The sequence below is a fragment of the Ovis aries genome, chromosome 18, assembly GCF_016772045.2.
Source record: "Ovis aries strain OAR_USU_Benz2616 breed Rambouillet chromosome 18, ARS-UI_Ramb_v3.0, whole genome shotgun sequence".
In the NCBI taxonomy this organism is placed as follows: domain Eukaryota; kingdom Metazoa; phylum Chordata; class Mammalia; order Artiodactyla; family Bovidae; genus Ovis; species Ovis aries.
The window spans coordinates 23647971-23674338 of NC_056071.1; the positions used below are offsets into that span (position 1 = coordinate 23647971).

Sequence of the window (26368 nt, forward strand, 5' to 3'; positions counted from 1 at the left end):
GGAGGGAATAAAATAGGCATTGCTTTCTTCTCTTCTTTAATCTCATGCAGATGCTATGTTGGCCTATATTTGATTTGCAGTTTTGTGCTTGTTGTCAGTGAACAGGCTCCTAATTCGGGTTTGCCGTATAGGTTACAGCGTATCTGTTCTTTTTTCAATTGTTTGCCATAGAGATTATTGAACAAGGTCAAGTAACCTCCCTGGACTGAATATTATGTCCTTCTGGTATATCTGTTCTGACCGTGTATCTTCTGGTGTATCTATATGCAAGCGGCACCAAGGACTGCAGCCTGCTATGTTCTTCTTTCCATGGAATTCTCCAAACACAAATACTGGAGTAGGTAGCCATTTCCTTCTTTGGGGGATCTTTTGGACCTAGGCATTGAACCCAGGTCTCCCGCATTGCCTTCATATTATTTACCCTTTTTTTGTGTGTCACCAGAAAAGCCCGTAGTATCTATTAGAGATACTGATTTTTTATATATGTGGAGAGAAGGAGAAAGGAGATAATCCTTGTGAATTATCTGTTACAGATACAGATTTTTCTGTGTATGTTAGACATACGAATTTGTGTGTGTATGTTAGACATACAGATGTCTCTGCATATGTAGAAGGAAGGAGAGAATCCTTGCAGATTATATATCACATGTAGAAATTTCTGTGTATATGTTAGAGATACAAATTTCTATGTATATGTTAGAGATAGAGATTTCTGTGTATATATCAGTTCTGATTTCCTAATTCACCCCTGGCCTTTACTGTTTCTTTTTTGTTTTGTAGTTCCTTGTTTGTGTTTGAATTTTCAGGGTCTCTTTCTCTGTTGTAAAGCAGTTCATGTGTATCTCTTTTCATTTGCACAGAAGGACTGTCATGTGCTATTTTCTTCCTCTGTCTAGCTGATTGCACTTAGTGTATGATCTTCCAAGGTCCATCCTTGTAGTGACAGATGGCGTAATTTCATAATCTCAGTGGTGGCTTTTCACGGCTGAGTAATAGTCGAGTGTGTATATGGATCACATTCTTAATCTTTAATTTGTTGGTGGACGTTTTCTTGAATCTGTGTCTTGGCTGCGGTATGTAGTGCTACAGTGAAAGTTTGGGTGCACGTGTCTTTTGGAATGCTGGTTTTCTCAGGATACAGTCCCATACATGTCAGATCTTAGGCCTAGCTCCTTTGAAATGTTTTTGTTCTGGCACATGGAGGCTATCCTTTCAATGGCTGTTGCCAACGTGCATACCACAGACCAAGTCGGGATGGGGGGAGGGAGCGTTAGATCTCTTGCCAGCTCTCTACTGCACTTATTGTGTGTAGAATTTTTAGAATGGCCATTCTGACCAGTGTGATTAGATTTCTTGTTATTTTGATTGACTTTCCTCCTGTATAATTAGAGATGCTGAGAATCTTGTCCTGTGGTCCTTTGTGGATTGTTTCTTTTCTTTTTTTCTCCTTAAAGTGTGTATAGGAAAGTTACCAGGTGCAGTTGGCTTCTTGAAAGTCCATTGTGTTTGCAGTTTATGTCTGCAATACCCAGCCCAGGACCATTCATGAAGGCAACTGTCATTAGCAACCCCACAGGCCTTGTCAATCGGAGGTGCCAATAAACAAGGTGGTTAAATCGTAGTTACAGGAAATGTCCACAAGGCATCAGCACTGTTTCATGTCCAACTCTGGTTCTTCAGGCAAACTGAGACTTCAGGAAAGTTGGCTTCCTGCGCTGTGAATTAGAGTGTAATGTGCCTGAGCAAACATCTCAGTGAAAGGTTGTTGCTGAGCCATGAAAGATGCCAGGATTCTTGGCCTCCGGAGGAGAGGATTTCAATTTGGGGCCAGTGATGAGGCTGGATTGCTCAGAGCTTTTGTGTAATAAAGTTTTATTAAAGTATAGAAGAGATAGAGAAAGCTTCGGACATAGACATCAGAAGGGGACAGAAAGAGTGCCCCCTGCTAGTCTTCAGCTGGATATTATATACCTATCAACAAGCTGTTCATTAGAGAAAGGAGATGTCTCAAAACTCAGAGTGGCACCAGGCCCCTCACCCGCAACATGCATTTTGAGATAACATTGGCACAAGGTGAGTCATCCCGGGCCATAAAACAATCGACATGAATCTTGAAGAAAGACAGGTTTCCAAGCAAATACGTAGTTTCATTAACATAGATTAGGCGAGCATTGTATGAGTAAAACATACAGGTTTGTTGAGCCATTATTGGTTCTGAGTCTTAACAGACTTGAAGAAAGACAGAGTCTAGGGTAAATACATAGTTCATTAACATGGCTTAAGACAAACATTTCCATAAGAAAAACACATTGGTTAGCTCAAGATTTGAGAAAAATCGAGTTCAGGTGGAGCCAGGTGTCGTCATGGCAACACAGAATTTTAGGAGGAATCTCATTTTAATTTTGTACAGAGAGGGGGGAAAATCTGACATTTGTTTCCTCCTGCTGCTTAAGAGAGAGAGAAAAAAGTCTGACACTTGCAGCCTGTTTCCTCTGTTTGGAGAGCCCTGGCCTTCCTGCCTGTTACCCCCTCGCAGGGCCTTGTGTCTCACTACTTCTTCCCCTTAAGGCTCACCCCTCCCTTTCATATCCCAGCCTGGGGCACCTCTGCCTGCTGAGCCTGCAGCTGGGGACCCCGACATGAGGAGACATGGAAGCTAAGTGACTTTTCCAAGGTCCTCGTGGCCAGAGGGTCAGGCCACCATCCTCTGGGGGCACTAGGGTCTTATGGTCCCAGCCAGGGCAAACCAGACAGTCAGGTTTAAGAGGGGCTCAATTAAGGGCACCTGCCCCAACTGGCTCGACCCCTCTCCAGTCCAGTCATGCGACCTGAGCCTGATCATGTTCCAGGGATTGGAAAGTAGTCCAGGTCAGGGAGATCAGTGTGTGTGGGGGGTGGAGGCTGGGGGTGGGGAATAGGCATTGCTTTTTTCCCTTTAACCTCATGCCGATACAGTGTTGCCCTATATTTGATTAGCAGTCTTGTTCTCGTCGGTGTATAGCTTCCTGATTCTGTAATGGCATATACATACAGCATAGATCTTGTTTTCAGTTCTTTGCCATGGAGATTATTGGACAGGGTGCTGTACATCATGCCTTTCTGGAGTATCTTTTTGGACTCTATGTTACCTAAAGGACAGTATAGCCCAGGGTTTCTCTTTCCATGGATTCCCCAGGCACGGATAGTGGCGTGGGTAGACATTCCCTTCTCCTGGGGATCTTTTGGACCCAGGGGTTGAGCCCACATCTACCTCATTGCCGGCATGTTCTTAACCCTTTGGCCACCAGGGAAGCTGAGTATCTATTAGAGGTACAGATTTTTTCTATATGTGGAGGGAAGGAGAAAGGAGATAATCCTTTGTATGATCTTTTACGGATATAGATTTCTGTGTATATGTTAGACATATGGATTTGTGCGTATATGTTAGACACACAGTTTTCTGTGTACATGTGGAAGGAAGGAAGATAATCCTTGTGAGTTATCTATTACACATACAGATTTCTGTATATATGTTCGAGACACAGGTTTTTGTGTATATGTAGTTCTGAATTCCTATTTAGCCCCAGGCCCTTTATTGTTTCTTTTCTTTGGAATTCCTTGTTTGTGTTTGAATTTTCAGAGTCTCTTTCTGTGCTGTGAATTAGTTTCTTTGTGTCTTTTTTATTTGACTGGAAGGAACATCATATGCTATTTTCTTCCTCCGTCTCCTGAATACACTTAGTGTGTGACCCTCCAACATCCATCCTTGTAGCCACCAGTGGCATAATTTCATAATTTCAGTGCTGCTTTTTCATGGCTAATAGTCCAATGTATTTATTCACCACATGTCTTTAAGCTTCAGTCTGCTAGAGGACATTTTGTCATTCTGTATCTTGGCTATTATAAGCAGTACAACAGTGAATATTGGGGGGCATGTGTCTTTTTGAATGATAGATTTCTGGGAATATAGGCCCAGGTGTGGATGTCATATACTAGGCTTAGCTCTCTTGAAATGTTTGTATTCTGACATGCAGAGGCTGTCTTTTCTTGGAGAAGGCTATGGCACCCCACTCCAGTACTCTTGCCTGGAAAATTCCATGGATGGGGGAGCCTGGTAGGCTGCAGTTCGTGAGGTTGCGAAGAATCGGACACGACTGAGCAGCTTCACTTTCACTTTTCACTTTCATGCACTGGAGAAGGAAATGGCAACCCACTCCAGTGTTCTTGCCTGGAGAATCCCCTGGACGGCAGAGCCTGGTGGGCTGCAGTCTATGGGGTCTCACAGAGTCGGACACGACTGAAGTGCCTTAGCAGCAGCAGCAGCTAACGTTTCCCTTGAAACGTTTGTATCCTGGCATGCAGAGGCTGTCTTTTCTAGGGGTTGTTGGCAATGTCCATTCCCACCAACCTTGTATTGGGATTCAATCAGCTCCTGGCCCTCTCCCACATTTACTGTTTGTAGACTTTGGTGGATCTCCATTCTGACCAGTGGGATTTGGTTTCATGTTATCATTTTGATTGTCTTTCCTCCTATAATACTTAGGGATGCTGAACATCTTCTCCAGTACCTTTTTTTTTTTTCACAAAGGATTTGAGGAAATTCACCTGTTGCAATTGGCTCCTTGAGTTGGTTGTGTTGGGAATTCATTTCTGCAATACCTTCCCCAGGACCTTTCCTGAGGACAGCTGTCTTTAGCAGCCCCATAGGCCTTGTGAATGGAGGTACCAGTAAGCACAGGTGTACAAGTTGTAGTTATAGGACATGTCCACAAGACGGCAGCACTTCTTCATGCCCAACTCTGCAACCAGAACCTTAAGGAGCAACTGCTTCTTAGGCTGTGGAACGTGCCTGAGCAAACACTCAAGGGCTTGTGTCTCACTGCTTCTAAGCTTCTCCCCTCCCCTGGAGACTCATCCCAGCCTTGGCCACACAACCTCAGGTGAGGGGCCCAGGAGGCTGCAGTCCCAGGAAGGGTCCTTAAATTGAGGACCACAGCACCAGGAGACCTGGAGGCTACATGACTTTTCCCAGGCCTTTGAGCTCAGAGGGTCGTGCCACCATTCTCTGGGTGCCCTGGGGCGTGTGGTCCTAGGTGTCATGCTGCTGCTAAGTCGCTTCAGTCGTGTCCGACTCTGTGCGACCCCATAGACGGCAGCCCACCAGGCTCCCCTGTCCCTGGGATTCTCCAGGCAAGAACACTGGAGTGGGTTGCCATTTCCTTCTCCAATGCATGAAAGCAAAAAGTGAAAGTGAAGTTGCTCAGTCGTGTCTGACGATTAGTGACCCCATGGACTGCAGCCTACCAGGCTCCTCCGCCCATGGGATTTTCCAGGCAAGAGGACTGGAGTGGGGTGCCATTAAGGGCACACTTTCTGATGTCATGACCCCACCCCAGTCCAGCCATAGGAACCAAGCCTCCTTAGGCTCCAGGAATGGGATTGGAGCCCACTTCAGGGAGGCAAGAGGCAATGAAATAGATACCTCTTTTATTTCCCTTTCTTTTCTGTAATCTCATGCTTTTGCCATGTTGGAATATAGTTGATCCGTGGTTTTGTGCTTGTCATGAGTGTATGGCTGCTTTTTTCAGTTATGATGTATACACACAGCATATCTGCCCTTTCTTGGGTTCTTTTTCCATAATGGTTATTGCAGAAGGTACAGGAAAGTTCCGTTTGCTGAACATCAGATCCTTGTGCAGCTTCTATTACAGATACAGATTTCAGGGCATATGTTGGACTAACAGATTTCTGTGTATATGTTAGTCCCAACCTATTCCGAATGCATCCTGGCCACTTTTTTTTTTTTTCAATTCTTTTTTTGTGTTTGAATTCTCAGAGGATCCTTTTGTGCTGTGATTAGTTCTTTTTTCATTTCTTATGTTGCCTAGAAGGTCTTCGTCTGCTATTTTCTTCCTTTGTCCTGCAAATTTCACTTAGCGTATGATCCTCCAAGGTCCACCCTTGTGGAGATCAGTGGCCTAATATCGCAATTTCAGTGGTGCTTTTTTTTATCGCTAAGTAATGGGCCCTGGTTAATATGTACACCATCTTGTTTAAGCTTTAAGCTGTGGGTGGAAATTTTGTGTTTCTGTGTCTTGTCTATTGTGAGTAATGCTGCAGTTAACACTGGGGTTCAGGTATCTTTTTGAGTGATGGTTGTCTCAGAATATAGCCCAAGTGTGGGAATGTCAGACCTTGTTTAACTATCTTAAAACTTTAACTTCTGACATGCAGAGGCTGTCTTTTCTAGTGACTGTTGCCAACGTGCATTCCCACCAACCGTGTATGGGGGTTCCCTCACCTGCTGGCTCTCTCCTACATTTATTGCTTGTAGACTTGTGTGGATGGCCATTCTGACTGGTGTGGTATTTGTGGTGATATTTGTTGCCATTTTTTCATTCTTCCTGTAATAATTAGAAATGCTGTGCATCTTGTCCTTTGGGCATTTTGGTTTTTTTTTTTTTTTCTTTAAGGGTGTGAGGAAAATTTACCTGTTGCAGTTGGCTTCTTGAAAGTCAGCTGTGTTTGGGAGTTATATCTGCAGTACCCACCCCAGGACCTTTCCTGAGGACAGCTGTCATTAACAGACCCCAGGCATGTGAATTAAACCTCCAATTAAGCACTGACCGTCAAAGTTTAGTTATAGGAAATATCCACACGGCAACAGTAATTCTTCATGCCTAACCCTGCTTCACTGGGCAATGAGATCCTTAGGGAAAACCAGCTTCCTGGGCTGTGAATTAGGGTGGAAAGTGCCTGAGCAAACACCCAAGGACTTGTGTCTTACTACTCGTCCCCCTAAAGCTTCACCCCTCCCCTCTATACTCCTCCCAACCTGGGCCACAGCACCTTGCTGAGGTGCCTAGAAGGCTGCACTCTCAGGAAGGAAGCTTGAACTGGGGACATCATCAACCAGAGACCTGGAGGCTAAGTTACTTTTCCAAGGTCCTGGTGGTCAGATAGTTGGGCCACCATCTTTTGGGTGCACTGGGGACTTTGTTCACAGCCAGGCCAACCAGACCATACAGGTTTAAGTGGGGCCTCAATTAAGGGCACCCTGTCCAGCTATTTGCCCCATCCAGTCCAGCAGTGGGACCCAAGCCTGCTCAGGTTCCAGGGATGGGATAGCAGCCCAAGTCAGGGAGGCTGGAGGTAACAAAATGGACATCCCTTTTCTTTTACTTTTCTTTACTCTCCAGTTTTGTGCTTCTTGTCAGTGGGCAGCCGCCTGATTCAATTATGACATACACATTACAGCATATCTCTTGCTTGAGGGATTCATTTTCCACAGAGGGTATTTCAGAAGGCCGAGGAAAGTATCATCTGCTGAAAATCATGTCCATCGGGATTATCTTTAGAGATGCAGATGTTTTGTATCTGTGAAAGGAAGGGAGGAAATAATCTTTGTGACTTATCTATTGCAGGCATCATTTTCTGTGTATATGTTGATATGCAGATTTCTGTGTAATTTGGAAGGAGGAAAGGAAAAATATAATCCTTGTGGATTACCTATTACAGATACAGATTCCCGTGTCTGTTAGTTGTGACCCTTTGAATTTATCCCTGCCCCTTTACTGTTACTTTTGGGGGATTGTTAGTTTGTGTTTGAATTTTCAGAGAAAGTTTTTTGAGTTTTAAATGATTTTCCTTCATATGTTTTAAAAATTTTGCCTGTAGGGATGTCATATGCTTTTGTCTTCCTCTGTCTCACTGACTTCACTTAGTGTATGATCCCCCAAGGTTCTTCCTCGTAGTGACTTTTGGCATAATTTCATAATTTCAGTGGTGGCTTTTCAAGGCTGAGTAATAGTCCATTGTATACATGCACCACTTTTTCTTTAGATTTTAATCTGTCAGTGGACATTTGCTTGGCTGTTTCCTGGCTCCTGTAAGTGGTGCTGAAGTGAACGTGGGGTGCATCTGTCTTTTTGAATGATGGTTTTCCTGAGATATATGACCAGGTGTGGGTATGTCAGATCCTAGGATTAGCTCCTTTGAAAGTTTTTTTCCGACATGCAGACACTCTCCTTTCAGTGACTGTTGCCAGTGTCCACTGTGTCGGGTAGAGGAGGCAGGTGTTACATCTCTTTCCAGCTGACTACTGCATTTATTGTCTGTGGACTTCTTAGAATGGCCATTCTGACTAGTGTGATTGGATTTCTTGCTATTTTGATTGACTTTTCTCCTGTAATAATTAGGGATACTGAGCATGTTGTCCTGTGGCCGTTTAGGGATTATTTTTCATCCTTAAATTGTGTGAGGAAAATGTACTTGTTGCAACTGGCTTCTTGAAAGTCATGTTTGGAATTTATTTCTCCAATACCTACCCCGGGACCTTTCCTGAGGGCAGCTATCATTAGCAACCTCACAGAACTTGTCAGTTGGAGTTGTCAGTAAGCAAGATGTTTAAGTTGTAGTTATAGGAAAAGGCAGCAGCACTGTTTCATGTCCAACTCTGGTTCTTCAGGCAAACTGAGCCTTTGGGAAAGTTGGCTTCCTGGGCTGAGAATTAGAGTGGAACTCGCCTGAGCAAACACTCAATGCCTGTGTCTCACTACTTCTTCCCCTTAAGGCTTCACCCCTCCCTTTCAGACTCATCCCAACCTGGGGCACTGCTCCCTGCTGAAATATCTAGGAGGCTGCACTCTCAGAAAAGAGGCTTCAGCTAGAGACCCCAGCACCAGGGGACCTGCAGGCCAGGTGACTTTTCAAAAGTTCTTGTGGTCAGACGGTCAGGCTACCATTTTTGATGCACTAGGGTCTATAGTCGAAACCAGGGCAAACCAGATAGTACAGGTTTAAGAGGGGACTCAAAATTAAGGATACCTGGTCCTACTTTCTCAAATCCTCTCCAGTCCAGTCATGGGACCCAAGCCTGCTCAGGGTCTAGGTATGGCAAACAGCACATGTCAGGGAGATCAGAGGGAATAAAAGAGGCATCACTCTTTTCTGTTCTTTAACCTAATGCTGAAACAATGTAGCCCTATATTTGATTTGCAGTTTTGTCCTTATTGTCAGTATACAGGCTCCTTATTCTGTTATGCCATATACATACTGCATATCCGTTCTTTTTCAATCATTTGCCAGATAGGTTATTAAGCAAAGTCCAGAAAACTCCTTGTGCTGAACATTATGTCCTTCTGAAGTATCTATTCTGACTCTATGGGACCCCAAGGACTGAAGCTCACTGGGATCCTCTTTCCATGAACTCTCCAGGCAAGAACAGGCCTCTAGGTAGACACTCAGCTCGTGTGTGACTATGAGGCCTCGAGACAGACTTTTAGCTCCTTGTGTCTATGACACCTCCAGGCAGACGCTCAGCTCGTGTCTCTCTAGAGGCCTCAAGGCTGACGCTCAGCTCCTGTGAGACTATGGGCATCTAGAAAGACTCTCAGCTCTTCTCTACATCTTGCCCTGTAGCCCTTTGGGTTCTTTCTCTCTCTCTTCTTTTTTTCTTTCCTTAAAGGGTGTGAGGAAAGGTGACCTCTGAAATTGGCTTCTTGAAAGTCGGTTGTGTTTGGAATTCATTTCTGCGATACCTGTGGCAGGACCTTTCCTGAGGGCAGCTGTCATTAACTGCCCCACGGGCCTTTTGAAGGCTTCCCTGGTGGCTCAGAGGTTAAAGCGTCTGCCTCCAATGTGGGAAACCCAGGTTTGATCCCTGGGTTGGGAAGATCCCCTGGAGAAGGAAATGGCAACCCACTCCAGTATTCTTGCCTGGAGAATCCCATGGACAGAGGAGCTTGGTAGGCTACAGTCCACGGGGTCACAAAGAGCCGGACACGACTGAATGACTTCACTTTTATTTTCAGTCAGCACTGATGCGCAAGTTGTAGTTACAAGAAATGTCCACAAGGCGGCAGCACTTCTTCACGCCCAACTCTGGCTCCACCTGCAACCAGAACCTTAGGGAAAGTCGGCTTCCTGGGCTGTGAATTAGAGTGGAATGTGCCTGAGTAAACACCCAAGGGCTTGTATCTCAGGACTCCTTCCCCGTGAAGCTTCACCCCTCCCTCCCCTCTAGCTTCGTGCCTACCTGGAGCACCGCTCCCTGCTGAGGTGCCTAGGAGGCTGCACTCTCAAGGAGTCTTGAGCTGCGGACCCCAGCACCAGGAGACCTGGGGTCTGGGTGATTTTCCATGTTCCTCTAAGTCAGAGGGTCAGCCTATTAGGATTTGGGTGCACTAGGGATTCTGGCCCCAGCCAGGGCAAACCAGACAGTGCAGGTTTAAGGGGGCTAATATGAAGGACACCCTGCTAGGCTGTCTCAACCCCACTCCAATCCAGCCCTGGAACTGAAGTCTACTCAGGTGCCAGGATTCAAATAGCATCCTAAGTCAAGCAGGTCGCAGGGAAGAAACTAGCATCTATAGACTCTAGGCAGATACTCAGCATTACTTTTCTTTCCTTTAATTTCACACTGATGCTATGTTGAAATCTAGTTGGTTTGCAGTTTTGTCCTTGTCCGCAGGGTACAATGGACTGATTCAGCTACAGCATATACATATAGGCTTTAGTATTTTTTATTGATTCTTTTGCCATCGAGGTTATTGAACAAAGTTGAGTAAAGTTCTCTGTGCTGAATATCAGATCCCCATGGGACATTTATTAGAGGTACAGTTTCCTTGTACATATGCAAGCAGCAAAGAAAGGCAATAATCCTTGTGGATTATCTGTTACAGCTACAGATTTCATTGTATATGTTAGAGATAAATATTTCTCTGTATATGTGTCCAGAACAAGGGAAAGAAGAATGAATGGAAGGAAGGGAAGTATGGAAGGCGAAAGATAATCCTTATGTATTAGTTCATAGGGACACATATTTCTGTGGGTATGTTAGAGATATCAGAGAAGGAAAAGGCAACCCACTCCAGTATTCTTGCCTGGGAAATTCCATGGGCAGAGGAGCCTGGTGGGCTGTAGTCCACGGGGTTTGCAACATGTGGGACACAACTTGGAGGCCAAACAACAATGACAGAGATACACATTTCAGTACATACATGGAAGGAGACAATCCTTGTGGATTACTATTATAGATATAGAATTTCTCTGCATAGTGTAGTAACAACCTAATTCATCCCTGGCACTTTGCTTTCTTTTTTGAATTCTTTGTGTTTGAATCTCAGAGTTTCTTTTTATGTTGTAAATTACTTCCTCTGTATCTTTCTTTTTTCTTTCAATTTTGCCCCCAAGGGACATAATCGGCTATTTTCTTCCTCTGTTGCTGACTTCACTTACTGTACTTTCCTCCAAGGGCCATCCTTGTAGGGACCACTGGCATTATTTCAGTGGTGATATTTCAGGTCTGAGCAATAGCCCCTTCTATATATGCACCACATTTGTTTAGCCGTCAGTGGGCCTTTTCTTGGGTCTGTGTCTTGGCAGCACCACTGCAGTGAAGGTTGGGGTTCATGTGTCATTTTGAATAACGGCTTTTTGTAATGTAGGCCCAGGTGTGGGTATTAGAATCCTAGATTTAGCTCTCTCGACGTTTTTTGGCTGTCCCTTCAAGTGACTGCTGCCAGTGTCTGTCTGCAGGGAATGTGAAGGGGTGTTCCATCATTTCCTGGCTCTCTTCTCCATGTACTCTTTGCAGACAGTTAGGATAGCAATTCTGTCAGATGGGATTTGATTTTTTTTATTGTTGTTTTGATCGGCATCAGTCCTGTAATAATTTGGGACACTGAGCATCTTGTCCTTGGCCATTTGGGTTCTCTTTTCTATTTTTTTTTTCTTACAGGGTATGAGGAAAATTGACCTTAGAAACTGGCTTCTTGAAAGTCCGTTGTGTTTGGAATTCATTTCTGCAATACCTGTGGCAGGACCTTTCCTGAGGGCTGCTGTGACAGGAAATGATCTCTAGGGGGCAGCACTTCATCTTGTGTCTAGGAGGCCTCTAGGCAGATACTCAGTTCCTGTACACGTAGACGTCTCCAGGCTGATGCTCAGCTCGTGTATGACTAGGAGGCTTCTAGACAGACACTCAGCTTGGTTCTCTCTAGAGGACTCTAGGCTGATGTTCAGCTTGAGTGTTTCTATGAGGCTCCTGGGCAGAAGCTTGCCTGTATCTAACTAGAGGCCTCTATGCTGATGCTCAGCTTGTGACTATGAGGCTTCTAAGCAGAGGCTCAGCTCACTTCTATCTAGCCACCTCCAGGCTAATGTTCAGCTCCTGTGTAAGTATAAGGCATCCAGACAGATGCTGAGCCTGTGTGTATATAGAGGCCTCTAGGAAGATGCTTTCTTCAATTTAAGTCTGAATTTGGTAATAAGGAGTTCATGATCTGAGCCACAGTCAGCTCCTGGTCTTGTTTTTGCTGACTGCAGATGACACCACCCTTATGGCAGAAAGTGAAGAGGAACTAAAAGCCTCTTGATGAAAGTGAAAGAGGAGAGTGAAAAAGTTGGCTTAAAAGTCAACATTCAGAAAACTAAGATCATGGCATCTGGTCCCATCACTTCATGGGAAATAGATGGGAAAACAGTGGAAACGGTGTCAGACTTTATTTTGGGGGACTCCAAAATCACTGCAGATGGTGACTGCAGCCATGAAATTAAAAGACGCTTACTCCTTGGAAGGAAAGTTATGACCAACCTAGCTAGCATATTACTATGCTAGCAGAGACATTACTTTGCCAACAAAGGTTCATCTAGTCAAGGCTATGGTTTCTCCAGTGGTCATGTATGGATGTGAGAGTTGGACTGTGAAGAAAGCTGAGTGCCGAAGAATTGATGCTTTTGAACTGTGGTGTTGGAGAAGACTCTTGAGAGTCCCTTGGACTGCAAGGAGATCCAGCCAGTCCATCCTAAAGGAGACCAGTCCTGGGTGTTCATTGGAAGGACTGAGGCTGAAACTCCAATACTTTGGCCACCTTATGCAAAGAGTTGACTCACTGGAAAAGACTCTGATGCTGGGAGGGATTGGGGGCAGGAGGAGAAGGAGACGACAGAGGATGAGATGGCATCACTGACTCGATGCACATGAGTTTGGGTGAACTCCGCGAGTTGGTGATGGACAGGGAGGCCTGGCATGCTGCGATTCATGGGGTCGACTGAACTGAACTGAACTGAGGACAACACGTAGCACGCCTCTGCCACTGAGACTGTTAGTGGGATGGTCACCGGATGCATGACTATGAGGTCTGTGGTCAGGTGCCCGGCTTGTGTGTGTCTGTGAGGCCCTGGGCAGATGCTGTGCCCATATACTGGCATCTCTGCTGACGCTCGGATCGTGTGTGTCTGAGAGGCCTCTAGGCAGACACTCAGCCTGTGGGAATTATGAGGTCTATAGGCTGATGCTAACCTGGTCTGTACCTATGAGGCCAGATTGTTTATTTCTGAGTCATTCAGGGGCTTTGTTCTTCTGATGTTAACATATCTAATGTGCACCCCAAAGATCTTTCCTTTGTGATTGCTGAAAGTTTTCCCACTTTCATCCACAGTATAATGCCAAACCCAGAAGACCCAGACAAATTCCAACAAAACTGGCACAGATTCAGCATTGATGCATCCAGATGAACTGATTCCCAGACCGGGTAAATGATTTACCCTATAAAACAAATGAACTAATTCCAACTAGGCTACCCACCCCCACAAGATTTACCTCCCAAATGAACTGGTTCCAACTGGGCCACTTCCCAAGTCAGGTAAATAAATTTACCCTACAATTGAGGTAATTGTAACTAGGGTGGGCACGCCCCACGAGGACTAATTCCCAATGAACCGGTTCAGGGTAGAGTCCAACACCGCCTCCTCTCTGCAAATGGGTACCCAACCAAATATGCTTATTCCATAAAGGAAAAGACCAGATTGAGGGGAAACTGTGTTCCCGTGTGCTCACCAGAGTGACTTACCCTCCAAAATCGAGCCCATTGGCTCGTAACACAAAAAGACACACAAAATATCATACTGGCTGAACCAGCTATCAAATTGCGTATACTTACCTTACAAACGAAATTGAGTCCCTCGACTCTAGAAATTTATCGGTTCCTTGTCTCAGCTGCCGAGTGCTGGGGGTAGCTGGTGCCACTTCGTGGAATCTTGAAGGAAAGAACTTCAGGACAACAAATGGTCCCAGCAGCCGCTAGGGTCTTGCCCCAGTATTCCCTGACTGGGGCCAGCTAGCCATGAGCAGTAAGGCTCCTAACTGGCTAAGCCAAATTGTTCCCGAGTCCAAGCTCACTCTGCTCACTGCACGATAGACAATGAATCCGAGAGAGGAGATGTTGAGGCAAGGAAGGGACTTTAATCGGGGAGCCAGCAGACCAAGAAAATGGCCAGGGTGTGGATGCCAGGCTGTTTTACAGACCAGAGAGAAAGAAGCAAGGAGTAACTAAAGTCAAAAGGCAGGAGGAGAGGGAGATGCAGTGGGGAAGTAAAGTGAGAAAGTCTCCAGTCTTGCAAAACTTTTCCAAGGGAATGAAAACCCTTCTGAAGGGGTATATTAATCTCTTCTATCTCCAGGTGGGCAGGAACAAATTCTCTCTCCCTGAACTGAACAAAGGGACTTTAGTTTACAGTCAGGAAAGGGGATAGGGACCTCCAGGCAGGCCATTGAGTATGATTATAGTAAGTAATGAAAAGCAAGTCAAAAAAACAGTTTTCAACATGGAGTCAGAATTGGCTTTCTCCCTGCAACAAGATGAAGGAACCCCATTTCACATTTCCTGGGAATAAACATGGGCAATAACCCCGTGAAGGGACAGCCTCCACAGGCCAGAAAAAGAATGTCAAGGCAGTTGAACTTGGATTCTGATACCCACACATGGGCCTATATTAAGAAAAACCATCATTCAAAATGAAAAATGCACCCCAACATTCACTGGAGTGGTACCTCCAATTGCCAAGACACCCAAGATAAGGGCCAATGACAGATGAAATCTCAAACAAATGTGGTTACATATAGAAAATGTGCTTTTACTCGGACTTGAAAAACCAACAATGAAATTATGAAATTAGGCCAATGGTCCCCACAGCGATGGACCTTGGAGGAAAATACGCTAAGAGAAATTAGCAACAGAGGAAGAAAATAGCAGATGTCCTGGAGGGCGAAACTGAAAAAAGGAGAGACAGAGGAAATCGTTTACAACGTAGAGACTCTGAGATGTAAACACAAACCCAGAATTCCAAGGCGGGGCGGGGGTGAGGGGTGGAATGTAGAGTCAGAGATGAATTGGGAGGTCAGTACTAATGTATACACAGAAATCTGTGTCTGAAATAGATAATCCACAAGGATTAGCTCCTTCCTTTCACGTAGCCACTGAAACCTGTGCTCTGAAACCATAGGCTCTGGTTGCAGGTGGAAACAGAGTTGGACATGAAGTACTGCCGCCTTGTGGACATTCCCTGTAACTACAACATGACCCCGGGTTCTAACTGCACCTCAGGTTTACAAGGCCTGTGGTGCTGCCTAAGGCCGTCACAGCAGGTTTTGCAGAAATAAATTCCCAAAACAGCCAACTTTCAAGAAGCCAATGGCAACAGGTAAATTTTCCTCACACCCTTTAAGGAAAAAAGATAAAAACACCAAACCGAATCAGCAAGATGCTCAGCAAGCCTAATTATGACAGGAGAAATGGCAATCAGATCGACAAGAAATCAAATCCCATCTGACAGAATGACCATCCTGACTGTCAGCAAACAGTAAACGGTGGAGACAGTAGGGAGATGATGGAAACCCCCGACAAGAGCCGTGGGAAAGGACATTGGCAACAGCCCCTAGAAAGGACAGCCTCTGCAGGCCAGAACTAAGAATTTCAAGAGAGCTAAGCCCAGGAATTTAATATCCACACTTGGGCGTCTGTTACGAAAAACCATCACTCAGAATGATTCATGCAGCCCAGCGTTTGCTGCAGTGGGATGGACTTTGGAGCATTATACACTAAAGTGAAGCCAGCAGTGGAGGGAGAAAATGGCAGATGATGTCCCTTCTAGGCAAAATAACGAAGACGTACAGGGGAAGTAGTGTGCAACACAAAAGGAGAATCTGCCGCTCTAACACAAAGGATTCCAAAAAATAATAAATAAAAGGAAACTACCGGGAATGAATTAGGAAGGCAGGCAGGCAGAGGAGAATCCTTGTGGATTAGCTAATAGAGATGCCTATTTCTCTGGGTATGTTAGCGATCCTGGAGAAGGAAATGGCAACCCACTCCAGTATTCTTGCCTGGGAAATCCCACTGGAGAGGAGCCTGTGGGTTACAGTCCATGGGGTTGCAAAGTGCCAGACACAACTTACCGACTAAACAACAACAAGCATGTTAGAAATACAGATTTCAGGGCATACATGGAAGGAAGGAGATAATCCTTGTGGATTATCTATTACTGGTACAGATCTTTGTCTATGGGTTAGTAGCAACCTTCTAATTCATCCCTGCCCTTCCCCCCCCCCTTTTTTTTTTAAATTGGAATTCTTTGTATTTGAAAGTCAAACTTTCTTTCTGTGTCTTACATCACTTTCCCTGTACCTCTTTCTTATTTTGCCTGGAAGGGATGATGTCTGCCATTTTTGTTAATTGCTGGCTTCACTTAATGTTGTTGTTCAAAGGCCCCATCTAGGGGAAACCATTGGCCTATTTTGGTGATTTTCGTGCCAGTTTTTCAAGTCTGAGTAATAAGCCCACTGTGTATATGCACACATTTCTGAAAGATTTGATTTGTCCATGGGCTTCATCTTGGTCTCTGTTCTGGCTGTTTTATGCTTCAGTGCAGTGAATGTTGGGGTGCATGTGTCATTCTGAGTGATGGTTTCTCATAACAGAGGCCCACATGTGTATATTAAAATCCTAGGCTTACATCTCTTGAAATTTTTAGTTCTGGCCTGTAGAGGCTGTCATTTCTAGGGTCTATTGCCAATACCCACTCCCATAGCACTTGCGGGGGGGGGGATTCCATCACCTCCCTGTTCTCTCCATCATTTACTGTTTGCAGATAGTCAGGATGGCCAGGCTGCAGATTGGATTTGCTTATTTGTCATTTTGATTGCCATTCCTCCTGTCATAATTAGGGTTGCTGAACATCCTGTTTTCTCACTGATTGGTTTTTATGTGTTTTTTTTTTCTTTATTCCCTTAAAGGGTGAGAGCAAAATTTACCTGTTTCCACTGGCTTCTTGAAGGGAGATGATGGAACCCCCTCTTCATGTCCCCAGGGAATAGACTTTGGCAACAACTTGAATATACAGGCTCCAGAGGTCAGAACAATAAACTTCCAGAGAGCTAAATCACGGATTTGAATACCCACACCTTTGCCATTATTATGAAAAAACCATCACTCAAAATGACACATGAACCCCAATGTTCACTGCAGTGGTACCTCTAATTGCCAAAACACAGACCCAAGAAAAGTTCTACAGACTTAATCTTAAAGAAATGTGATATATATGTTTAATGGGCTATTACTCATACTTCAAAAACCACAACTGAAATTATGAATTTATGCCAATGGTCCCCACATGGATAGGCTATGGAGGAGAACTCACTATACGAAGTCAGCATCAGATGAAGAAAATAGCAGATCATGTCCCTTCTAGAGAAAATGTTTAAGAGAGAGAGAGATACAGAGGAAGTAATTTACAACACAAAGAGACTCTGAGATTCAAGCACAGGCAAAGGATTCCAAAAAAGATGCAGAGGTCCAGGGATGAATTAGGAGTTCGGTAAAGGCAATGCCAAAGAATGCTCAAACTGCCACACAATTGCACTCATCTCACATGCTACTAAAGTAACGCTCAAAATTCTCCAAGTCAGGCTTCAGCAACACGTGAACCGTGAACTCCCTGATGTTCAAGCTGGTTTTAGAAGGGGCAGAGGAACCAGAGATCAAATTGCCAACATCCGCTTGGTCATGGAAAAAGCAAGAGAGTTCCAGAAAAACATCTATTTCTGCTTTATTGACTATGCCAAAGCCTTTGACTGTGTGGATCACAATAAACTGTGGAAAATTCTGAGAGAGATGGAAATACCAGAACACCTGACCTGCCTGTTGAGAAATCTGTATGCAGGTCAGGAAGCAACAGTTAGAACTGGACATGGAACAACAGACTGGTTCCAAATAGGAAAACGAGTACATCAAGGCTGTATATTGTTACCCTGCTTATTTAACTCATATGCAGAGTACATCATGAGAAACGCTGGACTGGAAGAAACACAAGCTGGAATCAAGATTGCCAGGAGAAATATCAGTAACCTCAGATATGCAGATGACACCACCCTTATGGCAGAAAGTGAAGAGGAACTCAAAAGCCTCTTGATGAAAGTGAAAGAGGAGAGTGAAAAAGTTGGCTTAAAAGTCAACATTCAGAAAACTAAGATCATGGCATCTGGTCCCATCACTTCCTGGGAAATAGATGGGGAAACAGTGGAAACAATGTCAGACTTTATTTTTAGGGGCTCCAAAATCACTGCAGATGGTGACTGCAGCCATGAAATTAAAAGATGCTTACTCCTTGGAAGAAAAGTTATGACCAACCTAGATAGCATATTCAAAAGCAGAGACATTACTTTGCCAACAAAGGTCCATCTAGTCAAGGCTATGGTTTTCCCAGTGGTCATGTATGGATGTGAGATTTGGACTGTGAAGAAGGCTGAGCACCGAAGAATTGGTGCTTTTGAACTGTGGTGTTGGAGAAGACTCTTGAGAGTCCCTTGGACTGCAAGGAGATCCAACCAGTCCATTCTGAAGGAGATCAGCCCTGGGATTTCTTTGGAAGGAATGATGCTAAAGCTGAAGCTCCAGTACTTTGGCCACCTCATGCGAAGAGTTGACTCATTGGAAAAGACTCTGATGCTGGGAGGGATTGGGGGCAGGAGGAGAAGGGGATGACAGAGGATGGGATGGCTGGATGGCATCACCGACTTGATGGACGTGAGTCTGAGTGAACTCCGGGAGTTGGTGATGGACAGGGAGGCCTAGCATTCTGCGATTCATGGGGTCGCAAAGAGTCGGACACGACTGAGCAACTGAACTGAACTAATGTACACACAGAAATCTGTATTTCTGATAGATAATCCACAAGGATTACCCCCTTCTCTCTTTCCTTCCGTGTTGACACATGTACGTATATCTAACTGGTACTCCACAAACGCCCAATGTTCAGGCCAGGAAACTTTGCTCGAAATTCTGCAATAAGCTATATGGCAAACAATTCAAAAAAGAACCGATTCTATATGTAAATATATACCATAACTCAATCAAATGGCTATATACTGCCAAGAACAAAAGGGCAAATCAACTATATTCCCACTTAGCAGTGAGAAAAGGAAAGAAAATCAATGCCTAGCTTATTTCTCTGACCTCCCGGACTTGGGCTGCTATCCCATTCTTGGAGTCTGAGCAGCTTCGGAACCCACGATTGGCCAAGAATGGGGTCCAACAGCCCAGCAGAGCATCCTGAATTGAGTCCTCTCTTTAACCTGTTCTGTCTTATTTGCCCTGATGGGCACCAGAATCCCTAGTAAACCAAACGATGATAATTCAGCCCTCTGACTTCTAGGACCTTGGAGAAGTCACCTAGCCTCCAAGTCTCCCGGTGCTGGGGTCACCAATTCAAGCCTCCTTCCTGAAAGTGCAGCCTCCTAGGCCCCTCAGCAGGGGCTGTGGCCCAGGTTGGAATGAGCCTGGAGGGGAGGGGTGAAGCTTTAGGGGGAAGAAGTACTGAGATACAAGCCCTTGGGTGTTGGCTCAGGCACATTGCCCTTTAATTTGCAGCTCAGGAAGCCAACATTCCCTAAGGTTCTGGCTGTCAAAGGAGCCAGTGTTGGGCATGAAGAAGTACTGCCACCTTATGGACATTTCTTGTAACTACAACTTGATCAGTAGGGCTCACTGTCACCTCCAACTAAGACCTGGAGAGCTATTAATGACAGCTGCCCTGGGGAAAGTTCCTGGGATGGGCACTACAGAAATAAATTCCAAAAACAACTGCCCTTCCAGAAGGCAGTTGCAACACATAAATATTCCTCACACCCTTTTAAGGTAAAAAATGCAAAAAACAATCCGAATGACCACCGGACATGATGTTCAGCATCCCTAATTATTATAGAAGAAATGCCAATTAAAACAACAAGATATCAAATCCCACCCATCACGATGGTCATCCTCACAATTCTACAAACAATAAATGTGGGAGAGCGTCAGCAGATGATGGAATCCCCTTCCAACAAGGTCAGTGGAATGGACGTTGCAAATAGCCTCTACGAAGGCCAGCCTTTACATACTAGAGAAAAGTCTTTCAAAAAGCTAAGCCTAGAATCTGACATACCCTCACCTGTGCTTATATTCCAAAACTAAAGCCATCATTCAAAAAGACGAGCACGCTACTTTCACTCCAGCACCACTTACAACAACCAAGTGCAGACCTAGGAAAACATCCACTGAGATATGAAAGCTTAAAGAAGGCGTAGTATATATATCAATGGACTATTACTCAGCCATTAAAAACTGCTCCTGGAATTATGAAATTACGCCCCTGGTTGCCATAACAGTAGACCTTGGAGGACCATACACTAAATGAAGTCAGAAAGAGAGGAAGAAAATAGCAGATGATAACCATTCTACTGCACTGGTCATAGCAAACACTCTCTTCCAACAATACAAGAGAAAACTCTACACATGGACATCACCAGATGGCCAACAGTAAAAATCAGATTGATTACATCCTTAACAGCCAAAGATGGAAAAGCTCTATACAGTCAGCAAAAACAAGACCAGGAGCTGACTGGCTCAGATCATGAAATCCTTATTGCAAAATTTAGATTTAAATTGAACAACATTCAGGTATGACCTAAATCAAATCCCTTATGATTATACAGTGAAAGTGGCAAATAGATTCAAGGGATTAGAACTGATAGACAGAGTGCCTGAAGAACCACAGAAGGAGGTTCATGACATTGTACAGGAGACAGTGATCAAGACCATCCCCAAGAAAAAGAAGTGCAAAAAGGCCAAATGGTTGTCTGAGGAGGCCTTATAAACAGCTATGAAAAGAGAAGTGAAAGTCAAAGGAGAAAAGGAAAAATATACCCATTTGAATACAGAGTTCCAAAGAATAGCAAGGAGAGATAAGAAAGCCTTCCTCAGCGATCAATGCAAAGAAATAGATGAAAACAATAGAACGGAAAAGACTAGAGATCTCTTCAAGAAAATTAGAGATACCAAGGGAACATGTCATGCAAAGATGGGCACAATGAAGGACAGAAATGGTAGGGACCTAACAGAAGCAGTTGATATTACAAAGAGGTGGCAAGAATACACAGAAGAACTGTACAAAACAGATCTTCACAACCCAGATAATCACGATGGTGTGATCACTCAGCTAGGGCCAGAGATGCTGGAATGTGAAGTCAAATGGGACTTAGGAAGCATCACTATGAACAAAGAAAGTGGAGGTGATGGAATTCCAGTTGAGCTATTTCAAATCCTGAAAGATGATGCTGTGAAAGTGTTGCACTCAATATGCCAGCAAATTTGGAAAACTCAGCAGTAGCCACAGGACTGGAAAAGGTCAGTTTTCATTCCAATCCCAAAGAAAGGCAATGCCAAAGAATGCTCAAACTACTGCACAATTGTACTCATCTCACATGCTAGCAAAGTAATGCCCAAAATTCTCCAAGCCAGGCTTCAGCAGTATGTGAACCGTGAACTTCTAGATGTTCAAGCTGGATCTAGAAAAGGCAGAGGAACCAGAGATCAAATTGCCAACATCCACTGGATCATTGAAAAGCAAGAGTTCCAGAAAACTATGTGATTTATTGACTATGCCAAAGCCTTTGACTGTGAGGATCACAACAAACTGTGGAAAATTCTGAAAGAGATGGGAATCTGACCTGCCTCTTGAGAAACCTGTATGCAGGTCAGGAAACAACAGTTAGAACTGGACATGGAACAACAGACTGGTTCCAAATAGGGAAAGGAGTACATCAAGGGTGTATATTGTCACCCTGCTTATTTAACTTCTATGCAGAGTACATCATGAGAAACGCTGGGCTGGATGAAGAACAAGCTGGAACCAAGATTGCCGGGAGAAATATCAATAACCTCAGATATGCAGATGACACCACCCTTACGGCAGAAAATGAAGAGGAACTAAAGCCTCTTGATGAAAGTGAAAGAGGAGAGTGAAGAAGTTGGCTTAAAAGTCAACATTCAGAAAACGAAGATCATGGTATTTGATCCCATCACTTCCTGGGAAATAGATGGGAAACAGTGGAAACAGTGACAGGTTTTATCATTTTGGGCTCCAAAATCAGAGCAGATGGTGACTGCAGCCTTGAAATTAAAAGATGCTTGCTCCTTGGAAGAAAAGTTATGACCAACCTAAACAGTATATTAAAAAGCAGAGACATCACTTTGCCAACAAAGGTCCATCTAGTCAAAGCTATGGTTTTTCCAGTAGTCATGTATGGATGTGAGAGTTGAACTATAAAGAAAGCTGAGCACTGAAGAATTGATGCTTTCGAACTGTGGTGTTGGAGAAGACACTTGAGAGTTCCTTGGACTGCAAGGAGATCCAACCAGTCCATCCTAAAGGAAATCAGTCCTGAATATTCATTGGAAGGACAGATGCTGAAACTCCAATACTTTGGCCACCTGATGCGAAGAACTGACTCCTTGGAAAAGACCCTGATGCTAGGAAAGATTGAAGGTGGGAGGAGAAGGGGACGACCGAGAATGAGATGGTTGGATGGGATCACTGACTCAATGGACATGAGTTTGAGTAAACTCCAGGAGCTGGTGATGGACAAGGAGGCCTGGTGTGCTGCAGTCCAGGGGTCCCAAAGAGTCTGACACAATTGAGTGACTGAACTTACCCTTCTACACAAAATTTAAAATAAAAGAGAGATACGGGGGAACTAATTTTACAAAAAGAGACTCTGAGAATACCAACTCAAAGTAGTTTTAAAAAAAAGAAAAAGGAAAGGGCCAGGGATGAATTAGGAGTTCAGTACTAACGTACACAGAAATCTGTGTCTCCATAATCCACAAGGATTATCTCCTCCTTCCTTCTTTCCGTCCTTCCTATCTTCCTTTCACATAGGCACTGAAGTCTGTGTATCTACCATATATCCAGAAACCTGTATCTGTATGAGCTAATCCACAGGGCTTACTTCCAGCCTTCCTTCCTTGGTTTCTTTCTTCCTTCCTTTCACATATACACAGAAGTATTTATCTCTAGCACAGACATAGAAATCCGTTGCTGGAATAGATAATCTACAAGGACTATTTACTTCCTTGGTTCCTTGCACGTGTACAAAAAATCTGTATCTCTAATAAATAGTCTGCAGGGACCTGATGATCAGAATAGAGAACTTTACTGGACCTTGTTCAAAGAACTCTATGGAAAAAAAAATCAAACCAAAACAGCTACATATGCTGAATGTATCTGTCATAACTGAATCAGTTCGTTGTATGCTGAGGGCAAGCACAAAACTGCACATTGACTAGACTTCAACAGAGCACTGGAATGAGACTAAGGAAAAGGAAAGAAAAGTAATGCCTGCTTTATTCCCTCTGACCTCTGAGACATGGGCTCTTATCCTATCCCTGGACCTGAGGAAGCCTGAGTCCCAGGGCTGGCCTGCAGTGGGGTGAGATGGCCCGGCAGGGTGCCCTTCACAGAGACACACTTCATAGTGTTAGGGTCTCTTAGACCTGTACTATCTGTTTTCTTCTGGCTGGGACCAGAATCCCTAGTGCACCCCAACGTTGGTGGCCTGACCCTCTGGCCCCGAGGATACAGGGTAGACTCCCCAAGCTGAAGCCTCCTTCCTGAGAGTGCAGCCTCTATATTTTGTACTAACATAAATATAGAAATGTGAATCTGCAATAGATAAACCCAAGGATTATCTCCCTCCCTCCCTTTCTTCCACATATACACAGAAATCTGTATCTCTAACATACACAAAAATGTCTGTCTCTAATAGATAAGGTCCATATAGTCAAAGCTATACATTTTCCAGTAGTCATGTATGGATGTGAGAGATGGACCTTAAAGAAGGCTGAGCGCCAAAGAACTGATGCAATTGAACTGTGGTGTTGAAGAAGACTCTTGAGAGCCCCTTGGACAGCAAGGAGATCAAACGAGTCAGTCCTAAAGGAAGTCAATCCTGAATATTCATTGGAACGAAATTGCTGAAGCTGAAGCGCCAATACTTTGGCCACCTGCTGTGAAGAGCCGACTCATTAGAAAAGACCCTGATGCTGGGAAAGATTGAAGGCAGGAGGAGAAGGGGATGACAGAGGACGAGATGGCTAGATGGCATCACCAACTCGATGGACAGGAGTTTGAGCAAACTCTGGGAGATGGTGAAGGACAGGGAAGCCAGGTGTGCTGCAGTCCATGGGGTTGCAGAGTTGGAAACGACTGAACGTCTGAACAAAGCTCGTGGAGGTGATTGAAATCCAGCCGAGCTATTTCAAATCCTAAAAGATGATTCTGTTAAAGTGCTACACTCAATATGACAGCAAATTTGCAAATCTCTATGATCCAATGGCTGTCAGCAATTTGATCTTTGGTTCATCTGCCTTTTCTAAATCCAGCTTATACATCTAGAATTTCTCAGTTCATGTACTGTTGAAGCCTAGCTTGAATGATTTTGAGCATTACTTTGCTGGCATGTGAAAATAGTGCAATTGTGTGGTAGTTTGAACATTCTTTGGCATTGTCGTCATTTGGGATTGGAATGAAAACTGACCTTTCCAGTTCTGTGGCCACTACTGAGTTTTCCAAATTTGCTGTCATATTGAGTCCAGCACTTTAATGGAACAAACAGGTAAATTTTCTTCACACTCTTTAAGAGAAAAAAAACAATGGGCCACAGGACAAGTTGCTCAACATCCCTAATTATTACAGGAGGAATCCCAATCTAAAAGACAACAAGAGTTTGTAACAGTTCTTAATAAACATCAGTTCAGTTCAGTCGCTCAGTCGTGTCTGACTCCTTGTGACCCCATGAATCACAGCACGCCAGGCCTCCCTGTCCATCACCAACTCCCAGAGTTCACTCAGACTCACATCCATCGAGTCAGTGATGCCATCCAGCCATCTCATCCTTGGTCGTCCCCTTCTCCTCCTGCCCCCAATCCCTTCCAACATCAGAGTCTTTTCCAATGAGTCAACTCTTCGCATGAGGTGGCCAAAGTTCTGGAGTTTCAGCTTTAGCATCATTCCTTCCAAAGAAATCCCAGGGCTAATCTCCTTCAGAATGGACTGGTTGGATCTCCTTGCACATAAATGTAACCAAAAAACTAAAAGACACCAAGAAATCAAATCACACTTATCAGAATAGCCATCCTCACAAGTCCACTAAGAATAGATGCAGCAGAGAGCTGGGCAGAGAGGAAACCCCCTGCACAGTCAGTGGGAATGGACATTGACAAAATCCCTTCACAGGCTGTCCTGTGAATAAAACTGCAAAATAGCTCAGCCCATGACCCGACATACCCCACCTGGCCTATATCCTGAGAAATCCATCACTGAAAAAGTCACGTGCACCCCAACGTTCAGTGCAGCACCACTTACCAGTAGCCAGGACACAGGACCAGCAAGGGGTCGCCTGATGGATTAAAAGTTAAAGAGGATGTGGTACATATATACAGTGGAGTATTACTCAGCTATGAAAAATCACCGCTGAAATTTTGAAATTATGCCACTAATTGTCACAACGATGGAGAATCATAGATAAGTGGAGTCGGCCAAAAAGATAAAGAAAATAGCATCTAAAGTCCCTCTGGGCAAAATAAAAAGTGAGATACAAAGGAACACACTTATTATTCAAAAAGAGACTCTGAGAATTCAAACACAAACAAAGGGTTCCAAGAAAATGTGAAAGAGCAAGGATGAATTGGGAGGTCAGGTCTAACAGAAATCTGTATCTGTAATAGAGAATCCACACGGATTATCTCTTTTCTTCTTTCCTTCCTTCCTTCCAAATATACACAGAAATTTGTATCTCAAACATGTACAGAGATATCTGTATCTGTAACAGACAATCTAAAATCATTACCTATCTTCCTTCCACACATACACAGAAATCTGTATCTTCAAGAAGGATCTGATGTTCAGCACAGGGAACTTGGTCTACCTTCTGCAATAACATCTACGGCAACAGAATCCAAAATGAACAGATATGCTGTGAGCATATGGCACAGGCGATGCAGGGGGCAGTACCCTGCAGACAAACACAAAACTCCAAACCGACTGTACTCCAACAAAGCATAGACATGAGATTAAAGAAAAGGCAATGCCGAGCTTCCTCCCTCCCTCCTCCCTGACCTGGGCTTCTCTCCCATCCCTGAGCAGGCTTGCATCTTCACATTTGGACAGCGAGACATCTTCGCATCGAGGCAGCCAGGTGGAGACAACCAACATTTTAATCGAGACAGGCAACCCT

At 44.3% G+C, this 26368-nt stretch overlaps 1 long non-coding RNA gene across 1 annotated transcript in view; it reads right to left on the reverse strand.

Moving 5' to 3' along the window:
* Window positions 1-1855: 1855 nt before the first annotated feature.
* LOC121817089 (uncharacterized) overlaps window positions 1856-26368 on the reverse strand; it is a 33754-nt gene continuing 9241 nt past the window's right edge. Inside the window, exon 2 of the long non-coding RNA XR_006056828.2 lies at window positions 1856-7356. This is a non-coding gene — a long non-coding RNA (uncharacterized LOC121817089). The remainder of the gene's footprint in view (window positions 7357-26368) is intronic.